This window comes from Crocodylus siamensis, chromosome 1 (assembly GCF_052110815.1).
Source record: "Crocodylus siamensis isolate JL-2025a chromosome 1, ASM5211081v1, whole genome shotgun sequence".
Taxonomy (NCBI): Eukaryota; Metazoa; Chordata; order Crocodylia; family Crocodylidae; genus Crocodylus; species Crocodylus siamensis.
The window spans coordinates 28,601,671-28,624,012 of record NC_143395.1 but is presented as its reverse complement, the minus strand read 5'-3'; the positions used below and the strand labels follow the sequence as shown (position 1 = coordinate 28,624,012).

The 22,342-nt window shown below is 47.7% G+C and overlaps 1 long non-coding RNA gene across 1 annotated transcript in view; it reads left to right on the top strand.

Annotated features, from left to right (window-relative positions):
* Positions 1-22,342, top strand: part of LOC149872679 (uncharacterized) — an 80,616-nt gene that overhangs the window by 29,720 nt on the left and 28,554 nt on the right. Inside the window, exon 2 of the long non-coding RNA XR_016439788.1 lies at positions 9,715-9,818. This is a non-coding gene — a long non-coding RNA (uncharacterized LOC149872679). The remainder of the gene's footprint in view (positions 1-9,714; positions 9,819-22,342) is intronic.

The following is a 22,342-nucleotide window of genomic DNA, read 5'->3' as shown; positions in this document are numbered from 1 at the left end:
GCTTTGACTCTTTTGACTGCTTCCCCTTTTTCCACTGCATCATACCTTCTTGAACTTGCCTTCTTGATCCTGTGTAATTTCTCACCTCCAAAATTATTTGCCCTTGTTGTTACAGCTTTCTGTTCTCTCTACCAGTGATACAAGCCTCACCATACCATTTGTCTGTTTCTCTCTTAGTCATTGAAACTGCCCACCTGGCTCTTCAGTTTGAGGATTGACAACACATCCATCATTGAAAACAGGCCATTTTCCACGAGGGTTGGTCTGTCATTCAGATACAAAACTGAAGCTGGTGCACTGACCAAAACAAACTGCACAATCCCTAAAACCTTAGGGATTTTTAGCGTGCCTTTCTGCCTGCCTTCTTCTGATCCAGGGCCTTCTAAAGGAATTAGTTTCTTTCCTATCACCCCAACTCTTTATTGGAAAAAAATGACTCCTTTCTGAGTAAGGCTGATGATGGCAGGACTCTAATCCTAAAGGGGCAAACTGCCTCTTAGACCATTTCTGTTTATTTCTACACTGCTCAGCATACATGGAGCATCACTGCTGAATTATTTTGCAAACCTAGTAACTCCTCAATATTCAAGTCCTGCATTAAGTTACACTTTTGTCATAACAGAAAATTCAATGGATAATAATACCAAGGCAGGTGGACAATGGGATATAAGTTATGGGTTTAATAATTTTATTTATTTATTGTAAGGGTCTCTCAAGGTGTGTCCAGTTAGCACCCTGGCTAATACTTACATTGTAGGCCAGTTCTGTACTTCCTGTTGGTCTCGTTTAAGGTCATAAGTTCTTCAAACCAGGGCGCTACCTTCTTTTCTCTTTTAAAAGAGCAGCAAATTCTGAGCTCTAGATACAGATAGTAATAATAACAATAACAAAAATAATAATAGCAATAATGGTGATGATAATGCCTTTTAGGTATACAGTTCTGAGTGTGACTGTATAAGAATGTATTCATTTTATATCAACGTGTCATGTGGAAGAAGAAACACACAGCAATAATGACTGTCTGCTTTGGGGCTAGAGGGTTGCAGGGCAGAGGAGGAGGCACCAGGGTCTATTACAGACTTAGAATCAGGGAGGATTTCTGACCTATTTTTAAGGTAGTGACTTTAAAACTACTCAGAAGGTGGAGGAACAAGAAATACTTCAAGCACAATCACTTAAAAAATAAAATGTTAATATTGTCAGGCATGAATAAATTCAAGGCATAATGCATCCTGATAGCACTATGGGCTTTCTCTTGAATTTACTCGGAGTTTTGTGGCTAAATGCCATCCTACTCTATATCCAGTGGGATAGTTCTACCTTCTGCATCTTATGCATCATTATTATGTGAATTTTAGAATAATTCACGACCTTCATGAAGGGTATTAGAGAGATTTATGGAATACTATTTCAGTTGTCATGACGTAATGGTAACAGTTGAAGTAACATCTGTCCAGGTGTTTTTGATATGTAAAACGTGCAGTGTTCAAAAAAAACCACTTTTCCCTGGAATTTTACAAAAGTCATATAAAATACAGTCTACAGCTGATACAATTATGTGTATTGCAAATTACCCACAGATAAATTGCATCTTCAACTTCGAAATGCTTTGATCCTGAGGCCATGGATGAAACCCTGGGTCCATTGATTTTTGTCATTGATTTCAGTTAACCCAGATTTTCAGCCCATATGTTTTTAAGATTCTAATTAAATAGTAGTCTACATCACAGGGAAGAGTAAACTGAATTTATCTAAAGAATAAGTACAGATGAACTGGAATATTTTGTTCTGGAATAGTGAATAACAATTGTATTAATAGTTATTGTAGCCTATGCCTCTAAGGATAGCAAATCAGCACAGCATATATATGGCTGTGATTAATTCAGTGTTAATTAAAGACATTTTTGTTAAAGCAGGCTCAAATTCACTATTAGAATGATTACCATTCAAATGAATTTTTCATATAAAAAATGTCTAGAAAGAACAGTAGTTTGTTTTAAATGACTGAGCTTCCAAGTATAATCTCTTGAACTTCTGTGCTTCTGTTGCCTGTAGGTAAAGGCTTTAATACTAGTAGCAGCAGCTGTAGTAGTAGTTTATGGCTTCTGCAAAAACAATACAATAAAATTAATAATAAAAATAATATATAATTTATAATGAAATAATGCTATTTATATTATTTATCATTTTTTTAAAAACATACAATAAGATTACACAAAAGTAAAACAGAACATAGTGTTTGTGCAAGTAACACAAATGCACCTAAGGACTATATAACAGGCTCTGAAGTATCAGACTAGAAGCCAGACTGTTTTTTCTTAAACACTAACCCAGTGTTTAAAATTTCCCATTAATGGAGAGATCAATTTTTCTCTTATTTTTTCAAAAAACAAACAAGACCACAAATAAGGATTTGAATAATCTATATCATTCTTCCCACAAGAGCATATTCTGTTCAAATATGGGGTCTGACATCTCCTGTCCATAACAACTACACATCTCATGAGAATGAGTCTTAGTCTAATAATTGCCTTATGTTGTTTGTGTTTTGTATAACAGACAAGTAGGTTTAGGCCAAAGGAATGTTTTATTAATATTAAACAAGAAGAAGTTTGAGAAGTCTCTCTACCAGAATATCCTTCTGCATGCTGGCATCTTACATTCTTAAGTCAGGGGAAATATTGGATCAGATACTCTCAATAGATTTCTTAGGCCATTTGTCTGCAGAATGAAGATGTTGTTTGACTCTCCAAACCAGGGTTCATTTGGCAAAGGAGAGGCTCCTAGAATGCACGTCTTGGGGTATCTGTTAGGTATAAAAGATCCAATTTTCATCCAGTAGTTTAGAGTTCTCAATTAAGTTAAGGTGCTCACATTTATCAGTCTGGTTCAGAGCTCTTCAGTCTCCCCATCATAGAATTAGGTAGAAATAAAAGCTGCCTTAAAAAGTCAGGAGATATCGTCTTGGTTTTAGCTGGACCATAAGGTCAGCAACCTTAAGTTGTGTTCCATACAATAAAATGAACTCTACTTTGGATCTATAGACCTTTAGTGCTTCCAGAACTGTTATTCTGCCTGTCTTATTATAAAAAGATGAAACTCTGCCCAAGGCTTGTTATGCTTTAGTGTTCACATTTTCATTGTGCCTATTCCAGCACAAATTTTTCCTAAGGAAGATTGCAAGGTATTTAAAAGAAGATAGCAACTATGGATTTTTTCCTGTAAAAACCAAACTTGTTTCCTCTTTTCATTCCCCAAAATCAATATGCTAGTTTTAGCGGTATTGATTTCTAAGCTATTTGAGGTGCAATACTGCTGAAAAGCATCTAGTAATCTTTGGAGGCCTAGCTGGATTGTGACGTTATGGGCCATCCCTTGTGCAAGGATGATTGTCTTATCTGTGGGCCCGAAGATGGATAAGAAGGCTAATTCAGGATTGACAGACTGTGTTACAACTTGGGTATGTGATTCCAGGCTGGATGGCTGGCTCTGGATTCTTGACTTGGGCCACAGCATGCTGTTTCTGCCCCTCCCTCTTTTCCATTCTCTGTTGTCAGCATAAAGTTTCAAAGTGTTGAGATCCTTGCAGCACACTTCCTCCATTTGGGACATTCCTGGACACGTCTCCCATGAGTTGATGTCAATGATACATTTTTTTTCAGATTGCCCTTGAGGACATCTACCCTCCTCTTAAGCATATGACTTGAATGAGCTGAGAGAATAAAACTTGCTTTGTGATGCAGAGGCAACGCTAATTTAAATAGTACAGCAAATTGTCAGGCTACTGAGTCAAAACTTTTTAAAGTTCTATGAAGTTTCACTTAATGTAAATTACCTGTTTTTAGTTACCATTTTTGTGCATTAACACAAGAAAGCCTTGGCTTTGATTTCAACAGATTTTTTAAATATATTGCAGGCATGTTCATACGTGCACTTTTCTGCACATTATTCTAATCTAATGTGCAGTAAAGTATAATTGTCTACACATGCACAACAATTACTGCACTGTAGATTAATTCAAAGCACCATTTTCTAGTACTGACAGATACTAGAAAATGATGCTTTAAACTAATGTGCCAAAGTGCATGTGTAGATGATGACGAGGAGCAAATTACCACTAAAAGTGATAGTGGTCATAGAATCCTAGCATGTGCCCTGAGACCTTGTGCCTTGGCGACCATGGCTGTAACTCAGGGCCAGCTTGGTTTGCAGCTGCTCCCTGGCTACCCATTGCAGCTCTGCTCTGCAGCCCTACCACATGTGTCTTCAGTGCATCCCTCAGCACCAGGTACAGGAAGCTCTGGCAGAGGCATAGCAGTGAGCTGGGAGCTCTGACTATCCTGCTCCTGGCCACCACCTCTTGAAACAGCACCCACTCCCCCTGGAACCAGGAAGGGCAGCAAAGCCCCATCCCACTCCCCCACCCCCAAATAAACTGTGACTCCCCTGCCACACATGGACAGACAGAAGGACAGATGGACCAGCAGCACAAGCTCTCCCTTACCCTCCCCGAGCCCAGGCCTGCCCCCCCACCCCACCCCATCTCATGTTCCCTGCCAGCCCAGACTGGCATCTGAGGGATCCTGGAACACTCCCCTGGCTGCTGAAAGGGGGCAGATCAGGGCAGGAGGATCCCTGGACTAGGCTGCTACTGGCAGGCTCAATTTGATCCTGGCTCAGGTACAGTTTAATGCCCCTGAATTTACTGTGTAGTAAATTCAAGCACATTAATTGGACATGTAGACATACACTGTGCCAGCTAAATGTTGGTTGCTTATCTGGAGATTGTCCACCTTCTCTTAAAATGAGGCTAATATAAAAGAGAACAAACTCAGTAAAAAATCTTTCCTTTCGTTGTTCAAACACAAAATATTTGGACTGGAAATACAGTTGAATAACTGAATCTGAATCACATTGGATCTGATTCTATAGTTTACTTGAGTTCATTTTCTTATTTAGAGTTCTGGATGAATCAAAAACTGTTCCAGGAACTTCTAACCAATTGGGATGGGGAGAAAATAGGGGGTATTTTTTGCTGGAGACATAGGTTTACTGGTCGCATCTACACATGCATTTGATCTGGGTGCAATTTACTTGGGAGTAAACTTCTACTGATTAAGTGCTCCCAGGCAGGTGTTTACACATGCAGAGATTAGACAGCAAGGTTTGCTGCACTTGGCACTGAACTTCCTGCAGCTCTGCAGTGGGCCCTTGCCACCACCAGGGGGAGCTCAAGGTTCCGGCTGCGACTGCCAGTAGCCCTTTTCAAAAGGCAGCCTCAGCCCCTGCTCCCTGGCCAGCCACTTCCCTGCCCAGCAGCTTGCACAAAGCAGAGCCAGCATGCGGCTGCTCTCTCGTTGCCCACTCTACCTCCCCATGATATGGCTGCTCTTATCCCTGGCAACAATGACCAGTGCCCTGGGCTCCTGCTGGCTGCTGCACTAGCCCTGTTGGCCTGCCGTGCCGAACACCACCTGGCTCACAGCTGTCTCACCCTGCCTGGGTCCTCTCCATGCAGTGACTCCCTGCTTGGCCACAGTGTGCCATCCCAGGACCACTGCTGCTGCACTGATGCTGCTGGCAGGGATGCCAGTGAGGGGCACCCTCCTGGGTTTCCAGGCCCACTGCCTCTGGGCTCGTTGGGCCAGCCAGGATTGGTGGCTGCATGTTGTCCAGCACACCTGGGATGACAAGCAGTGGCTGGAGGCTTTTCACATGACCCAGGTCACCTTCCAGGACCTCGTGGAGCAGCTCCAGCCCCACCTGGAGCAGCAGGGCACCAGTATGCAGTCACCCCTTCTCACAAGCACCCAGTTGACCCTCATCCTGCTCAAGCTGGCCACACCTGCCAGCCTCCTCTATGTGGGCCATCTCTTTGCAGTGGGTAAAGTCACCACTGGGGAGGTAATCTTGGAGGTATGCAGTCCCTTCCAGGACATGCTGGCAGACACTGTGCTTTGTGTGCATGACTCTCTGGAAGGGGTGGGGGGATTTTGTGCCCTGGGATTCCCCCAGTACATTGAGGCCCTGGACAGGACCCACATACCTATTACATACCTATCACCTGTCCACTCCACAGAGACTGGCTCTGACAGGCTTTAGCTCCATGGTGCTCCAGGCTGTCATGGACCATGGGGTCTTCACGCATGTGAGTTTACTGTGAAGTAAAAACCCTTAATCACAATTAAATTTGCTACCTGCAAATGCAGATAGAAAAATTAAGCACAATTAGTTACTGTACAATTACACATGTGTAGATGTGACTTGGGAGCAAGTTTTCTCCTGGATCAGCCCTACTATTAGGGGGCAAGCCTAAGGATAGCTCCAGGGCTCTGGGTTGGGCGCTTCTTCTACCCCAGGGCTGGGCTGCCTCTATGGCAGCTTTTGCCGTAGGCTCTAAAAGCCTACAGGCATCCCTGGGGAACACTAGCAGGAAACCTGAGGGTACTGTAGTCCCTGTGTTCCCCTGGGCAGGCAAGCCAGCTAGCTGTGCCAGCCTGCCTGCACCCCAGTGATGCTGTCTGGCACTTCACTGCCATGCAGCTGCCAGGAAAGCATTGTCCAGGCCCACAAGGCGCTGCAGGGTTCTGCAGGATGAGGCAGCCTCTAACCAGGCCTGTCAGCCCTCAGGTCCAGCTGCAGGCAGAATCTGGCCAGCAGGGCCAGCTCCACTTGCCTGTAACTCACCCCAGCAGCCTGACCGGAAACTGCAGGTGTATGGGGCATTGCCTCTGCTGTGCGGCTGCTCAGTCTTGTGCCATGCCTCTGTGCTGGGCACTGCAGGCAGCTGTCCAGGCCCAGCAGCACACAGACAGCACACAGGGGCCCAGAAAGCCAGCCCAGAACCCATGATGATGTCCTCCTTGTCCAGACCTATGCCCACACCTGTGCCCACCACCACCTGTGCCCAAACTGGTTCAAGGAGGAGACTGGTGACCTTGTGGTACTGTTGGGTGAGGCAGAGGTGCAGCGTCAGCTCAAACTGGGCAGTTGCACCAATGCCCCCACATCTATGAGGCAGTCAGGCCAGATGTGGGAGCACAGGTACAACCAGCTGGCTCAGCAATGCCACATAAAAGTCAACGCCTTCAGGCACAGTGGGTCACTGTGACCAACCGCAATCATCAGTCTGGAAGTGACTGACCACAATCATGACTCTGGCAGTGCCTACAAATTCATGCTCTTTATACGGCAACTGACGAACATCCAGTGCCCGGGGACCCAGGCCACAGAGATGCTGCTTACAGCAGCATGGGAAGCCTGCCTGAGCCCCTGCCCTGCCCTGGAACCTCTGGTGACACATCACCAGAGGAGGACCCCTTGGGCATCCAGTAGCCCAACCCACTGATTTCCACCAGCCCCTGCCCCCAGCCCATGGCCCTGCTTCTCCACTCTGCTCCTCGCCCGGCCTGGCTGCACTCCCCTGGCCCTGGGTTCCCTCCCTAACCCCCCCCCTCCACACACACACACACCACACAGGGTGGTAGGAGACAGTGTAGAACTTTATTGAGCATCCCTTGCTCCTGCATCCAGGGGGCCATGGACCTCTCACATGCTGAGGAAAATGTAGATGCTGATGGTGATGGCCTCCTCACTATAATGGGCACCATGACCAGCAGCAGCAGCAGCAGCAGCAGAGTGCAGTGTGTCAGACACCCTGTTGGTCTGTACAAACAGCTCCTTGCACACAGCCCACAACATGTACAGCAGGAGCTTGGAAGAGGCACAATGGTGGTGCACTGGGAGGCTAGCCCCAGGATGCCTCCCCTTGTGCAGGGGGGAAGGGGCATGGGAAGCTCCTCATCCCAGTTGTCCACCCCCACCCCACAGCCCCCACCCCAGGACACCACACAAAGGACGCCATGCTAAGTTTTCATGGAGAAAAGGATGTTTTATTGTTGGTGAGTGGGGTGGGCGGTGGAGGGGCTCTGTTTGTTGGGAAAGAAGTGGGATTCTGTGTGATATGAGGGGAATAAAAATCTTGTTTTCCTAAGATGTGTCTGCAGTGAACATGGTACTAGGGGTGGGAAGGGGTGGGGGATCCATGGGTGGCAGTCAAGGTGGGCTACAGCAGGTAGTGTAGGAGGAAGTGGTTGGCCAGGGCCTCTTGCACCTGGTGCACTGGCCCATGATGGCAGGTGTGTGGCTTGCCCAAGGCCTCAGCAGGTGGTATTTCCATTGCCAGGCAGCCTCTACCTGCCACAGCTCCTCTGCCTAGGCCTCATGGGAGATGGTACTCCCACTGCCTGCCCCACAGGCCTCATAAATGTCATGCAGCACACAGGATGTGACAATGACCCAGGGGAGGTTGTCCTGGGAGAACTTGAGGTGGATGGTGAAGGTGTGCCAGTGTCCCCTGAGGTGGCCGAAAGCACACTCCACCAGAGCACAGGTCCGGCTCAGGCACCAGTTAAAGTGGGCTGGCAGGGGTCCAGCCGGCTGGTGTAGGGCTGAATGAGCCAGGGCAGACATGCATGTGTAGACACACATTTACTGCACAGTAAACTAGGCTACTATGCAGTTAGGCTGTCATGTAGACCTGCCCACTGAGAATGAAAGATAAGTAAGGAATATTTACCAGGAAGCGATGGCTTCAGTAGGAGCAGGAGGGCTGGCTTTGGTGCGGTCCTATATTTTACCAAATACTTTCTTTTTTAGCCATGTTAAACTTGATAACCTTTGAAAACTCTATTTGACTTCAGCATTAGTTCAGTTTTTTTTGCATGATTTCACCATGGACAATGAACACAAAGTAATCAGCTTTGTTTTCTGTTGTCACTGAGTTTCTAATAAATTTCACTGTCAAATGTTCCTATTTTCCATTTTACTATTAATATAATGTTGCAAGTTAAGAGTTAAGCACTTTATGGCAATGGTAATTTACTGTTTGAAAAGTCAGTTATAAAATGGCAGGATCATTTTTATTGGACTTAGATTTTTCAAAAGATTTTTTTCTTTTTTAAGTAGAAAACACATTTTGAATTTGGTCTGCTAACACTGTGACTATACTTCAGTTTCCTTTACTTTTAAGGATGTACTTGTGCATAATTTCCAGTAGATGGTGGTGTAACACTTTAACTGAATATGTTAGATTTAGTAAAGTGTCTCCATTCTGCTTTTCTGTTTGTTTCTTGGTTTGTTTTAGTTTTTGGTTCTTCAGAATTTCTGAGTTCTCTTAATTACAGTTGATTATTTGTTTGAAAGTAACATAAAATTAGGCAGCGTGATAACATACATATGAATGATAAACTATAGATAGGTTCATGTCACTTGAGATTTAAATCTGAGTTGTTGGTTCTTCCCATTCTACAGTTTATAGGTCAGGATTATCATCTGATTGTTTAACAGTTTGAGGCTATTTGCATTATAGAGTTTGATTCTGTTCTGTGTTCTTAGCACCCACATAGAGATGTTAAATGGAATTCTCAAATGTGGTGGCAAGTTATTCTTTAATCCAAATATCTTTCAAGAGTTCAGGTAAAATAATCTATTATTTTTATTTTCTATTTTGATATAAAATTACATCATTTGGGTCCCTGGTATCATTGTCATTCATCTGTACATTCATCTTTGTTTAAACAAACCCAAATAGAATCAAGAGAAAACTGGCAGAAAGAGAAGTATAAATGTTCTTCAAATATAATAGTGAAAGGCTCATTAGCATCATAACTTTTTTTTCTCTGAACTAGTCTTGTTTCTTTTTCCATCCTTCAGTGACCTTAACAGATTGCAGCATATCAAAGGCGTAAATCAAGTGTAAAGAAGGCAGAGCTGACCTCCTATATTAGCAGTCATGGAGGAAGGACCTCATGTGATAGGTAAGTTTTTAATCATTCTAGGAGGGTGCAGCTACGTGAGATGCTTTACTGCACATTAGACTAATCTAATGCACAGTAAAGCATCACCGTCTACACATGCGCAGCAATTACTGATCAGTACAATAGTTTAATGCACCATTTTCTAGTATCATTAGATATGGGTACTAGGAATCAGCACATTAAACTAATGCGCCAAAGTTTCATATGTTGATGCTGCTTAGGAGCAAATTGTTCCTGGTCAGCCTAGGCAGCGGGGGGCCACAGGGAACAGGGAGAGCTGGCCGGGCTCAGCAGGATGCTGCCTGTCAGCCACATGGAGATCAGGACTTGGCTGCTGGGCAGCTGCCTCCCAGCCCTGTATAGATTGGGACCCATACCAATCACCACAGGGCTGGCAGGCAGCTGCCCAGCAGCTGGGACAGCTCTCCCTCACCTCACAGAGATTGACACCAGCTCTCATACCACCTGCCAGCCGGCGCAGAAAATTCAGGCACATTAATTATACATGTAGACATTCCCAGAGTCATCTACCTTCTTGCCTCTCCCTCTCCCAGGGGATATCACAATAGTCTTGATTTATGGGTTTGTAAATCCACTTAGACCAGCCTTAGGTCCAGATAATTTGTGTCTGACAGTTAATCTTATAGTTATGGTATTTCAAACATGGAAACTCTGCTATTATTGGAAGACTCAGTATCTTTATGCAGCATCCTGCCCTAATTTTTGTCATGGAAGTGTCACAGGAAGCTGGGAGGCCTGGACAGAAACCAATACCTGCATTGTTGTTTGCTCTGTGTTGATAATTCAGGTCTGTGTTTTGGGTTTTTTCTGCACCCCACAGAATTTTTCTGAAACACTGTGATGTAAAATTAACCAGTTAGGAACCAGGGTCTGGAATTCAGCACTCCCAGATTGTATTACTGGCAATGAGTATAGCAGACAGAAAGGTAATGTATAAAATAATAAAAAAATCAGATATCTTTAGTAAAATTCATGGATATTTAATTTTTACTGTAAAATAAAAACATTTTTAACTGCAAAATTTCATAGTTTCATAGTTTCTAGGCTCAGAAGGGACCTGAGTAGATCATCTAGTCCGACCCCCTGCCAAGGCAGGAAAGAGTACTGGGGTCAAACGACCCCAGCAAGGTGTACATCTAGTTTGAAACAGTTTAAAGTTTTTTTTTGTGAAATTTTGCATTTAAAATGTTTAGAGCAATTACATTAACATTGTCCCACTGTTTGACCTTAACCTTTTGACTTCTCTGTCTCTTGGGTACTCTTCCTATAAATTGAGTCAAAATCTATTCCCTATTCATACTGGGTATTGAGGGAAACTTGCTTTTTTCATAGATGCATTTAGCAGAACAAGGATAGAAAAAGGATTCTTCTGCCTTTTCCTACTGCCTATGGGCACGTCCACACAAGCAGGAATGTGTGCTTGCTGCAGCTCAAATAGCAGCAGCACCAATCTGTGCCGGAGATTTTTGCTTCAGCACAAGTGCCTGAACATGCATTTTCGTGTGGGGCAAATTGTGCCACTTGGGGCAAACTGACCCTGCCCAGCTCCTCCCAGATCTTCAGCCAGTGGGGTCTAGTGGCTGGGGCCAGAACCTGTGCTGGCCCCAGCAATATAAAAGTGCACTGGTGAGCAGCTCAGGGCTTGAGGCCTGGTCAGTTGGTATGTGGGGACACTACCTCTTGCACCAGCCTGACTGCTAAAGCAGGCCTAGCCTAGATGGGCCCTAGCACCCTCTACTCACTGCAACAGTCTGGCAGTGGGGGCTGCCATCTGGCTGTTACCTACTGCCATCTGAAACAGCATCTGCTTCTTGGACCTGTGGCCCCATGCCTGCCAGACCCAGATGGGGACCAAACAGCCACCTGAGCTGTGGTGTGAGCACTGCAGCAGAGTCACCTGCACCTCTGGGCCAGCTGCCAGTGGGCTGTGGCTGTACAGTTGGCCTGGGTACAGTTGGCCTGAAATGGAGCACTGCTTTCATTGCAAAAGTAATGCCCTTGCTCTGCCACTGGTGCTTCCTCTCTGCCACCTGGGCAGCTATCATCCAGATGTGCTCATTGCAGTGGCCCACTTTGAACTCTTGAAGCATGTCCATCTAACCCCAAATGGCCAGGAGGTCAGCCACCTTGTTTGCCTTTCAGCTGGGTCCCCTGTTCTGGTCCTGGGTAGGCTCCTCTGCCTGGGTCCTGCCACTTGCCTCACCAGCAGGGATCTTTGTGTTCCCTATTTAAAAACTGCAAAGTCTCTGATAACCCCCCCAAATTCTTTCATTAAAATATTCAAAATCCTTGTTCTTCTGCAATTAAAGTGAAATGCCACTATATAGAGAGAGACAATATCAGTCGGGCAATTTTTATTGATATATTTACAATTTAAAAGCAATTTGGAAGCAATTTATCATCATAATAAAATAAATTCTACATAGCTATACACTTTGGCATTTGCTTTTGGTTTTTTTATCATAGAAAAATCAGAGCTGCCCCTGCCTCATTCGCTTACCAGGATGTGAGGTGCTGAGCAGCACTGGGATGCCACTGCACTGCCCTTGCTTATGCCCTTGCCCATCACTCACAGCCCTGCCAGTGCCCTTCACTTCTGGCCCACAGCTCCTTCCTGCTTCCCACTAGCTTCCTCTTGGCAGCAGCTTCCTCCCAGCACCAGAACATGAGTCCTACTGCAGCTGTCCCATCTGCTGCTTTGTGACTCTGAGCAGTGCCAGCCCTTGCTGTTCTGCTCCCTGTACCTGTGCCCAGGCCCCAGCAATCCCCATGTCATTTCTAAGAAGCCCTCTACTAGGGCTCAGGGAATGGGCTGGGCAAGCACCTTCCCTTCCAGCCCAGCTTTCCCCTGCACAGGCTGCTCTAGGGGGTCAGGGATCTCTAAGCCCAGCTCTGGTGGACTTTCCTACATAGAGAGCTCCCCGAGTCTCCGATCTCATGGCTCGCTCCTGGAAGAGACCCCCCAGTAGTGCATGGTGCCACCCGAGACCTGGGAGCTCCACGTGGCACACAATGCTAGCTCAGCCCACTGGTGCACACCTTCAGGCAGGACCAGGCCTACCCTTGCTACCACCCAGGGCTCCTGGCACCGTACATAGGAGCCATGCATCATTGTGCCAGGCTGGCTCCCTGGAGACAGGAGCCAGCCTGACCTGATGTCACATGGCTTCTGCCTGTGGTGCTGGGAGCCCCAGGTGACAGCAAGAGCTAGCTTGGTCCCGTTTGAAGGCACACACCAGCAGTCCAGGCTAGCATTGTGCACCACATGGAGCTCCTGGATCTCAGGCAGTGCTGCATGCTGCTGGGCGTCTCTCCCAGGAGTGGGCCATGAGTGCCTCAGTGGCCTGCTGCTGGCTGGTGGTGGGGGCTGTGCGTTGTAAGGAGGAGCGGGTGGAGGACCCACACCTCTCAAACAATCCTCCCACCTCCACATAGTCCCCTCCGACCCCAAGTCCCTGCTTACCTGGGACAGAACCTGGGTCCATGCCACTGCTGTCAGCCTTGCCCCAGCACACTTCCTCCAGCACACTGAGGCAGCATGCAGGAGCAGCAGGGGCACACGGCAGGCATAGAGAAGCTCTGGCTGGGTGCTAGAGCATCTCTTTGGAGGATCCAGGCTTCAGGGTGTGCTCCAGGATTGCACCTGGTGCCACTTTTTTCAGCATTCTTTTTTTATATATCAGGATTTCCCAGTATCAAACTTAGAGTCTGCACTGCAAATATGCCGTGTGGGGAACATTTTTTCATTCCTCCTGTGTCATCTCAAACTGCTCTGAGATGCTGCAACAGGCATGTACTTGCTGGTCTGGACGTGGCCTATGTGTCTATACTGGAGCAGAGCAAATACTACATTTTAGGGACTTGTGGTTTTAGGGACCACCTTTTGTCCAAATTAGCATCGGTAGCATGTGTTAGAGCAAAATGGAGTTCTTCTACAGAGCGGAATAAACTGCTCTTCAAGCCATGTTTTTCATGTTTCCCACAGGCCATCCAGAGGCATACTGGCATCCTGTGAAACGTGACTAGACCCTCATTTTGCCGTGAGTGGCTGTTATGAATAAGGGCAGGATTTGGGCTTTTTAGCACTTTGAGATCTTTGGAGAAAAGGTGCTATGTGAGAGCACAGTGTTGTCTAATGGCTTCCATGCCTTTTGTAAAAGTTGTAAAACAATGTAGAGATGGGATGTATGTGTATGTCTTTGCATGTGGTGCAGTTATTTATGTAAGCTGTGTTACAGGGCTTTTGCTACAGCTGGCTTTTGTTATAAAAAGAGGTCAGTGCAAAAAGGAGAAGCTTTATAAGTGGAATGTTTTATTCCAGTATATACCTGCAGGGACGTGAATATGGATTTGTCTCACAGTTCTGATTTACCTGTGAATGAAGACATTAAAAGTATTCAGAGTTTACATGAAACTTAGGGTTTGACATCAGAAGTAAGGAGCATCTGCAGCCTGCTTTTGTTCTAGGTGGTACGTTGACTGCTCAGTACCTCTGAGAACAAAGCCCAGAATGTTTAGGCAAATGAAGCACAAATATGAGAGAAAAATCTTAGGTCAGTGGATGATGCAATGAGCCAAAGTGGCTGCACTTCCCTTATGCCAAAAGCATTGCTTGTGGCCACTTCTTGCAGTGTACACGTGTACACGATCCAGCAGTGATATTTCATAGCTCACACCAAGACAGCTTTTTTCAAGCTCTTGCTGGTAGTCAAAGATGCCACCCCAGTGGAAGGTGATGATGGAAGTACCACATGCCATCAGCCAAGGCAAATGCCCTGTGAAATGCAAGTGGTTGTGTGGGCACAGGAAATGAAATCATACATCTTTCCATGCCAGATTAAAGAGCCTGGCTTGCAGTCTTTTAGACATATGTGTGTACAGGTTTTCTTCGCCAACCATGGTTTTGCCAAGCATGGTTTTGAGTATCCACAGTTTGCCCCCCCCCGGCCTGCTGGAGGAGGCCTCCAGCTGCCAAGGCTATGGACCCAGGTCTTCAGCCCCCTACCCCCGCTCCTCCCTGCTGCCTTCTGGTGGGCAGCTCCCTGCCACCGTGCACACTCCTGGGGGCAGAGGGGACCCGCATCCCCCAGATCTGTACGTGGGGCAGGAGCAGTTTGAGGGCACAGGCTCCCACCCTGCTTCACTCCTCTGGGGCCTCTGAGGACCTGGTGGGGACAACCCGATGTGGCTGGGGACAGTGGGGCTGCATGGGGATTTCACCACTGCTCCTCCTCCCTCCCCCCCATCCTTGGCAATGCGCCTCCTGCATCTGCTGCTGCTCTGAGGGGCGCAGCTCCATGCCGCTGCCCTTGCTGCAGCCCTGCACACAGGAGGTGCAGCACCAAGGCAGCATGGGGACGAGCAGCAGCAGGTGAGGAGATTCCCAGGCAGCTCCTCTGCTCCCTGCTGCACGGTGGAGGGAAGCAGGGCAGCAGGGAACAGTGGCAAGCAGCTTCTTTATTTACCCTATTAAAGGTAAATAAAAATGAGTTTTATACACTGTATGTTTCTTTATTATTCATATTCAAGTCCCTAACCCCATGTTTCCCATAAGCCTTTCAGGAACCTAACCCCCATGGTTGGTGAGGGAAATGTATACTGCTTTCCCCTCCGCAATAGTAACACCATGCATCATCCTATACCACTGAGCTTTTAGGATTAGAGATGCAAGACCATTAGTTCCCCCACAGTCACATTTTCCATTTGTGGTATCTATTGCATGTATTTATGTTTTATATGGGCCTGTCACCTGCATGTTTCACAAATTTAAAGAATGTGCCTCCCTGATACTGCTGAGAGGCAGCAAAGCAACTTTTTACCAAGGGGAGGCATGAAGAGATGAAGTGTCTTTCACAAGGTCATTCTGAAAGACTGTGTCAGAGCAGGGGCTTCCAGAAGTCAGCCAGCCCCCCGCTTGCTTCTGCTGGATACACCCTCAAATTCCTTCAGGTCAAACCTTCCCCAGAATTATAAAATGGTTAACATATTATAAAATGGCTAACATACTAGCAAGCCAAATTTTTAAAGATCTTGTGGGTTCTGGATCCATGATTATACTAGGCTGCACCTCCAGTTTGCCCTCTCATATTTAACATTAGTTCATTAACATGAATGTTTTAAAACCAGGACATCAGACCATATCTCAGAGGCACAGGTGCACAAATCCCATTATGATGCATGCCTATTTGTGTAGACTACTTGCATGGTATCAGGTGCCAGAGACCTGTGTAACTGGAATCTCAAGCTATGATCCATGCTCCATCTTCTGCTGCAAACTCTTCACTCTGCTGCAGAATGATATGAGACTGTAACACGGAGTGGGCAAAATACGGCCCGCCAGCTGCATCCGGCCTGCCAAGCACTTCCTTCCGGCCCACGGAGCCCCTTCAGAACCCAGGTAATGGCAGCTGCCTCTCTAAAAGCCTCCAGCAGCAGCCGGCAGCACCAGCTGCTGGCTGCAGCACCTCAGGCTGTTTACCCCGGTTGTGGTTGAGAAGCAACCAGCCCGGACCTCAGCCTGCCCCAGCTGGCCTCTCCCTGCCCTGGCTCAGGCCACGTTTGCAGCTTGAGAGGGGCTGGGGGGCTAGAAGAGTGTCTGGGCCAGCTTCTGCCTTCTGCATGGGACTAAAAAGGGCCGTGCCCTGCAGATAAGACCAGGAAAGCGACTGCTGGGCAGACTTTCCCTGTGCCATGCCATGCCGTGCCGTGCCCTTGGGCTGACTTTAGCTGCATGCTGCTTTTCCTGGCCGGTGTTGACCTGGCTGGGCCCGTCCCATCTGGAGCATCATGTGGCTGAAGCCAGCTTCCCCATGTGCTGCTGGTCATGGGGCTGCCTGGCTGGGTCAGCACTGGCCAGCAGAAGTAGCGGTGGAGGCTCCTGCCTTTTAGGACAAGCTGGTGCAGGTAGGGGGAAAGTGCAGCAGCATGTGAGGAAGCCGCTACTTGATAGGGAACAGGATGGGCCAGCCGGGCTGCGCCGGGGAGGGAAAGCTGTGGCTGAGCCCCCTGCGGCTTGGGACAGGAGAGGTCCCACAGCACTGGAGGGGGCTGTGCTGGTGAGGGGACCTGGGCCTAGGCTGGCTTCTGTTGTGCCACTGGGTGGGGTGGGGGGAGCAGGCTGGGATGGGTCAGGACCAGGTCATGCTGGCACCAGTGATGGGTAGGCAGGTTGGCCAGCTTTTGATGCCTGGGGCGTGGTGGGGTGGGCTGGGTCCTTGCTTGTGGGAGGGAGGGGTCTGGTGACCAGTACTGGTCAGGGGAAGGGAAGCTGGGCTACATTTTGCTGTCCTGCAGGTAAGGAGGGGCTTAGCCAGGCCCTGCCCCGCAGGTGAGGGGAAAGGCAGGCTGGACTGGTTTCTCCTGTGTTGTGGGGTGCCAGCCCCTGCCTTGCAGCCAGGAACTCTTGCTGGAAGGGGTTAGGTCTGTCCATGAGGTCCTGACCTTGTAGCTGGATCCAAGTGCTGCCAGGCTGGCCCTGGATTGCTCCTTGCCCCACATGTAAGTCCAGGCTTGCAGCTGGCAAGTGCCTGCTGCAGCCAAAACAGGACAGACAGGGCTGACTCCTTGCTGTGCCTTGTAGTCAGGAACTGCTTGCCATTGGAGCCAAGGACAGCCGGGGGTTGCCTGGGCCCTGGCAGGTACATATGCCTAGTGCTCCTAGTGCAGTTACTGGCACACCTACACCTAGTGCAGTTACTGGCACATTTTTAGTATATGATACTTTATCTATACTTTGTTAAAATGATTTGTTCTGATTTTGTGTGTGCTCTGTTCTGGGGGAAGCCTGATGCCCCTGAAACCCCACTGCTAGGGCAGGATGTTAGGGGGGTCACAACCCCTTGCTACCTGGGAAGTTATGCCTGTGCCTCATGGCCCATAGGGCAGAACGCTTGGGGCCCCAGGAGGAGGCCATGCACTGTGAGGGTGGGCCCTGGTGTTGGGCAGTGTTTCCCAGTTAAGGGGTATACCATCTGATGTCAGGGATCATGTGATAAGGGCAGAGGATTCTGGGACAGATATGGCTAGTGGGGCAGTTTGGTGTCGGGTGGGTGGCTCTTACAACACAGACCGTATGACAGGGTATAACTTTTGGTTCTAAGGCCACCTCTCCAAAAGGAGAAGGGCAAGGGAAGGGACTTCTGGTGGCAAAGGTCAGGGGTTAGATGGTGAACAGGGGGCAGGGCAATTGTGAAGGGGCAGGGCTACACATGCAGCCCTTGACAGCTGACCAAACCTCATCAAGAGGCCCTCTGCCTGAAATAATTGCCCACCCCTGCTGTAACAATACCTGGAGGAATTCCCTTAGTTTCGAAGCAGTGTAAGGCTAATGGTGTAGGGATGTATGGGAGCTGAAGTAGCACCTGGATGTGTTCTAACTCTCAGGACGGACACATATATACACAGACACGGGGCAGCGTTTGGTGGTGTTGAAGTAGCTATAGCAGTTGAAGCAAACCTGAGATGCACTCTGAAAATAATTAGTTTGTATGGTACTCATGGCAAAACACTGAGCTGGTTAGAAGTGTGGGTTATGAAACTGTAACAGGAAACCCCTACCCCTTGTTACTAGGAAGGGGGAGCATAGCTGGGGCAGATGGAAGAGATCCTGATGGCAAAGGGCAGCAGGTGTGAGCCACCCATGTGAACTGAGCCACTGGCTGCAGCAGGGCAGGCTGTTGATGGAGAAATCAGCAGCACCTGGGCCCTGGGAGCTGAAAGCTGGGTCAGATGAGTGGAAGGGGGCTGGGGTTGGGCTTGGGAGCATATAAACTCAGCCTCTGGACTTAGAGGGTAGCAGTCTGACCTGGGCTGCCACAGGTTAAGGAGTTTGGGTCAAAAATGCAGATAGGCATGAAGCTAGCCTAGGAAAGGTATGTGGGGGCCTTCCCTAGGTAGGAGAGAGAGAAGATAAAGAGGCCCCAGGAGGATTTATATTTGAGTTGGATTGGTTTGAGTTGAAGTTCTCTGTTCAGGTTTGACTGGAGGTTTGGGCAGTGGCTGTGAGGGAGGTTTGGAAGACCATGGGAGGGGGTGCAACGCCTGCTCTCCAGGATGAGATGTCTGCTGGGCAGAGGTGTGAAGTGTGGTGGTCCATGGTAGTGGACCTTGGCTGCAGGTTTCCCCAGAGAAAAGGGGGTCAAGGCTAGAACTGCTGCAACGCCATCAAGTGTTTTGAGGCCTCTGGGTATGGGGCTGCCTTAAAGAGAAAGCACCCCTAGGGAAGCATAGTGACTCCAGGACCGAGTCTGGGTAGAGAAGCCCAGGGACAGAGCCCAAAAGGGGGAACACTGTTCCTAACTTCCAGGGCCTGCCTTCCCAGTGCATTAGCAATCTCATCTAAGGTATAGAAAGGGAGAGACTAGAGGTGAGGGAGGGCTAGAGAGTGGCAGGTGTGGCTGAGGGGGCATCAGGTAACCAGGGTGGACCTGTGAGCTTGCTATAGCAACACAGTAGGATCTGGGTTTCTGTAATTATCCATAATACAATGATCTCCATTCCCACTCACTAGGGCTTCTTTCTTGGGCCTTAAAATGATTATAAGTGTGCCTTCTTTTTAAGGCCATTTTGACTTGGCTGTGTAAAAGTGCCTGAGAATTGGGCCCATTCTATCCCTCTGATTACATAACAATAAGCATAAACATGTGTTTGTTGCATTTGAGATTACCCAATCCTAAAAAGTCTTGAATTTCTTCTTCAGCAGGACATAGAACTGATGATACCAGGCTCTTTCTACTGATGAGTTTAGCATAATTTTGTTGGTGGGGATGGAGGAAGGAAACACATTCCTTGCTTAGTTAAGAAGGAAAAGTTTAAGGAGTCAAATGGTCATGTGAAGTGAAAAGTAAGTTTCAGGCTATGTGCTGCAAATCTCCTATGTGGGGTACAACATGCTTATCTTGCAAAACAGCTCCTACGCTAAGTAGGATCAAGTCTGTGACTTGGCTAAACCAGTCATTTAAAAGAATGTTGCTGCTAACTGAAGTACACTAGATGACTTATACATGTCATGCAGTTGTGGGTGGCTACTTTAACATAAGAATAGGTAACAAGAAGTTTTAACTAATCTTTTCCTAACTGTTTTGGGTATGGCTTATTTTTAGTAGAGTCTGGCTAAAGGATCAGTTCTCCAGGTAGTTGTTCTCAATCCTGGCTGAAGTCAGGATTTCTCATTTGTCTTGAGAAACAAAAGTGCTTAGGTTCTTCTTGCCACCATGCCACCAAGAACCAGAAAATGAATCGCACTAGATTTTTAAATTCTTTTTGACTCTCAATCTATAAAAAATACTAAAGCCTCTGGGTTTGCTTATATTGGTAATTCTCAACCAGGGCACTGAAGCACCCTTGGGTGCTGTGAAATCATTTTAGGGGTGCCACACAATACCAGCGCCATAAGTGATGCAAACATCTACATATAACTTGCAAGATAAACTGAGATATTGCTAACAGGAATCCATACTGTTGAGAATATTTTGACCTGTTGTGGTCTTTCTGGGCATCTATATGTGTGATGGAGTTCTGCTCTGATGTGTGCTACTTAGCACACATTGAAGAAGGCTCAATCAAATCTGCTGTGAGTCATATGAAGTATATTAATTAGCGCACTCCAGCAGCCTCTGCATCGTGCACATTCAGCATTCTGTGCTTCAAAATGGCAGTGGGGGCACTTTAAAGGGTGTCAAACAAACTTTAGTTAAAGTGCCCCCGTAGCCATTTTGAAGCACAGGATGCTGAATATACATGATGTTGTGGGCACTCTAGAGAGACTCTGAGAGCTGTTTTAATTAAAACATCTTTACCTTCTCTCCCCCTGAACCCTAGAACACATGTATAGATGCCCTCTGACTTTTGTCACAGAAGAACTGCTCTATTTTGTTCTAGTCAAATGAATGAAGCTTTTTAAACAGGATGCCACTACATTCCAAAAGGTGATGGGTGGGTGCCTGGAATTTGAAAAGGTTGTAGACCATTGGTCTACTCTATGGGGCTACTGCCATCAGGCCTGTGCCAGCTTAGCTATATAGGCCAAGTGCAGAGGTTCAAAAAGCCCAAGGTGGAAGCACTCTAGGTTTTGCACTTTACTGTAAGTGCCCTACATTAGTTTGGGAGGGAACAAAACAGACAGTCCCCTTCCATGGTGGGGGAAAGCAGGGTGCCAGTACTGGCTGAGGCCAGCAGGCTGGGGATACTCAAGCAAGCTTCCCAGAAGCCAGACCAACCCTGGTTGGCCAGTGTGGCCCTCTTCCCAGCCCTATTGCTCCCCACAACCAGCCAGCTCTCAGCAGCAGCCAGGCAGGCCCCCCACCTATGCTTGTTAGCTTGTGCATGGAGGGAGTGGGCTGGGGCTGGATCTAGGCAGAGGGGGTATATGCTCCCCCACCAGTGCACAATGCCCAGTTAAAAAAAAACCCTGAGCCCTAGGGATTGTGACTGCCATGATCCCTAGGTCTCCAGGGTGCATGAAATACCCAGACCCTGGGGATCTCAGTTGCCACAATCCGTAAGTCTCAAGGGTGTGTGTAGCTCCCACACTCCCAGACTCTGGGGATCATGGATCAGGGATTTTTTACTGGATATGGTGCTCTGATGGGAGAGCAGATGCCCCACCATGAGTCCCTAGCCTTGGTCTTCCCCATATGAGCCAGCCAGCACAGGTGGGGGGCCTCTTGTCACACCTGTTGACAGGTGCAGGCAAGAGTCTTTCAGAAGCGTCAAGCAGTGGCTGGAGCAGGCAGTGGGGAGAGCAGATGCCTCCACTACACAGGCCCAGTCCTACTGGGCAGACCACAGCTGGGGGGGGTGGGCTGGGTTGGGTGCTCTGTAACTCCCCTGCCCACCCACCCTTCACAGCTGAGAGGCAGGGGGCAGAGTTGTGGCAAGTGGCCCTGCAGCCTGGCTGAGCAGGCCTAGCCCCCACTGTGTAGACCCCAGCTGTGGCGGGGACTTGGGCTGGAGTGGGGAGCTCCATTTTTCCCTTCACCTGCCCCCCGTTCTGCCTGTGGCTGGGCTGGGGAGCAGAGGATTTGTTGCCTCAGTTCTGTGACAGCCCAGAAAGCATCCTGGGATGCCAAGGGGCTGCAACCTATCTTGATTTGGGATGAGATCTGGTACTGAAGTTTGATAGACTCGTTTAACCTAAATCAGTTAATTGTAATACTACATCCATCCAGGTCTGTCTTAGACTGGGTTCCACCATTTATGTATCAGTCTTTGTGCACTGAACTTCTGTTGTGTTACAGGTTTAGACTAGTTTCCTATCAGTTGTGTGTAATTTCTGTCTTTAGCCAGTGTCAGAGCTCCCAGTGTACATGTTTGATAACAGAAATATTTTTCTTTTGACCTACCTATGCTACTTCCCTGAATGACGGAGACAAATGAACAGAACTCCTTGTTTGTTGGCATAGCTGTGTCCAGATGGTGAGTATGGTGGGCATGAAATTTTCACGCCCCCTAGAAATTATGCCCTATTTTTTCTGGAAGAAGTAATATCGACCAGCCCTTAAAAT